The sequence below is a fragment of the Sorex fumeus genome, unplaced genomic scaffold (assembly GCF_029834395.1).
Source record: "Sorex fumeus unplaced genomic scaffold, SorFum_2.1 ptg000047l, whole genome shotgun sequence".
NCBI classification, from domain to species: Eukaryota; Metazoa; Chordata; class Mammalia; order Eulipotyphla; family Soricidae; genus Sorex; species Sorex fumeus.
Genome location: NW_026606104.1, coordinates 21,773,012 through 21,775,769, shown reverse-complemented (window position 1 = coordinate 21,775,769; position 2,758 = coordinate 21,773,012). Strand labels below are relative to the sequence as shown.

The window sequence follows — 2,758 nt, the reverse complement described above, 5'->3', positions numbered from 1 at the left end:
TGGAGGTAGTGGAGTTCGATTCCACTGTTCTTCCTGCATTAACATATGCTTCAGAGACCTGGGTTCTATGGAGATAGGATGAGAACACTATTTGAGTCTCCCAAAGAGGAATTGAAATAGCTATGCTTGGAGTATCACGCTTCACTCAAGTTAGAGAAAGAATCCAGAGTTCCAACCTCCATCAATGATCAAGAATCAGGGACACTGTCTCATTTGCCAAAGCATGGAAAATCAGATCAGCTGGACATGTAATGCGATTTGGAGATGACCGCTGAACTAGATTCATAACCAACTGGATTCCATGGGACATCTAAAGATCGAATGGCCGCCTACCTACGAGATGGTCAGACTTCTTAATCAAGACCCTGAACCATTGGCTTTAGGCTCTTCATGTTCCTGGAGTGAGCAGATGCTATCAGGCACGTGACAGGGATGAATGGAGACATTACTGGCACTCACTTGAGCAAATCGATGAGTAACTGGATGTCAAGTGATCAAGTGATCAAGTGCTGGGAAAAGAGAAATCTTGACAAATATCTCACTGTAATACTGCTAGAATTTTTTTTTTTTTACGAAATGTAAACATTGTTTTAAATGCACTCAAGTCAAATTCAACACTAAAAAAAAAAGTAACACCAAGCACCAAGATCAAAGTGAAAGGTAAAAAACTTTCACTAATAGTGTACTAAAATTAATATCGCTATCAATGTCAAGTATAAAATCTCAATAACAAAGGACAAGCATAAAATCTGTTTTGTGAATTTGGAATGTGAATCGTTAGAGGAACATAATGATGGAATCGAACTTCTCTATAACACCATTTCAAAGAACAATAAGTATTTATATATAAACTGAGAAAAACTATTATATTGTGTCAAGACATTTTACTTGTCTTGATCTATGTTGTGGTGTGGTCAAGTTAGCAAAAAATCATAAATAGAAGACAACATAATTTGAGGGAATGCACTTTGCAATGTTCAAGGATGACTTCTGACTCCAGTCAGATACTACTTCTGGCAGTGCTCTGGAGACCATATGGGATGCTGAGTATTGAAGTCAGATCATTCCTGGTTTCCTATCTCTCCATCCCCTCACGTCATGATTTTTCAAAGCAGCACTATTTTATTTATTTACTTATTTATTTATTTGTTTGTTTTTCTTTTTGCTTTTTGAGTCACACCTGGAATGCACAGGGGTTACTTCTAGCTCTGCACTCAGGAATTACTCTTGGCAGTGCTTGGGGGACCATATAGGATGCTGAGGATTGAACCCGGGTTGGGCGTGTGCAAAGCAAACACCCTACCTGCTGTGTGTCGCTCCAACCTGGGCACCATTATTTTAAAATAATCTCTTTAAAACACAAACTACATTTGGCCTTTGTCCTCCTGCTCTGACCCTGCCATCCCTTTTACTACCTGGGATCTTTGCTACTCTACCAGCATGTCTCAGGCTGAGTTTAACAAAGTTGCTGAGGATCTTAAGTCCCTAAAGACAAATTCCACAGACTAAGACATTTTATCCATCTACAGCTGCTACAAGCAAATTATGAATGACATAAATACAAAATAGTCTGAAATGTTGGATTTCCAAGGCAAAGTGTGGGATGCCTGGAATGAGCTGAAAGTTACTTCCAAAGACAGTGCCATGAGAAGATATGTTGAGAAAGTAGAAGAACTAAAGAGCGAATATGGAATGTTAGGGTTGGATTTAGCTGCCAACTAAATACTTCACCTCACTTTTATAATGCCTTGTTTCTCCAATATTGCCAATGAAGCGTAATAATGAAAATAGCCAGTTAACCAATTTTTTAATGTTCTATGGATTAGGGACTCACTAAAATTACTGGCCTTAGCAAAATAATTTTTATCTGTAGCTCAATTAAAAGCATATTTTTACTTTAAAAAAGTAAATAAAATTCAGACTAAATATGGATCCATATAATTCTCACAGAAAACTGGTCATTAAAACTTAATTCACAAACAAAAATAATTAAAAAATTTAAAATAAAGTGGTACTTAAGTGTTATTCAGCATAAATAAAGCAGGATAATTGAACTTTAAGTACCTTAGATTCAATTACAAGGTGCAGAATAAAAACTAGTCCTCAAAATATGTAAGGAAGCAAAAAATGGAAGCAAATGCATACAAAATAAATATTTTTGCATTAGTTGATTAGGTAATCAGCAAATAAATTATTTAATTATTGACTGAAATTAACGTATTATTGGATTTACAGAAAAAGAAAGAAAACTGTAGTAGATATGTTAGAAAAAATATTTTGAAAAAGCTTCATGGAATTCAAAAGATGCTAGCTATAGAAGATTAAATGACAGAATAAATAAAGATTTATAAATTTCATACAATTTATTAAGAAATATATGATTCTGTGAAGGAGACAATATTGTCAGCTGTAATTATTGATAATTTTGCTAATGTTATGAATATCAGGAATAGTTAGCTAAGGGAAATGTATGTTCATTCAAACAGGATAAAAACATCTACACCAGGGATAATACTGAGGAAAAAACTGAGATAAGGTTGTGATGCAAACATAAACTATTTGGAAATTAGCAATAGTACATTAATCACAAGATTGATGGACAATGTTTATATGGAGAATTCACTATTAAATCTTTACATTTAAGTAGAATTCTCTGTATGTTGAAATATCTGTTGCCCACTGGGGTGAAACGATAATACATGGACAGGGCATTTTCCTTGCACATTGTGGACCCAGATTTAATTCCTGGCATGCTATA

The 2,758-nt window shown here is 34.8% G+C and overlaps 1 pseudogene; it reads left to right on the top strand.

The window, feature by feature from the left end:
• Window positions 1–1,440: 1,440 nt before the first annotated feature.
• Window positions 1,441–1,722, top strand: LOC130031524 (acyl-CoA-binding protein-like; annotated as a pseudogene).
• The last annotated feature ends 1,036 nt before the right edge of the window (window positions 1,723–2,758 follow it).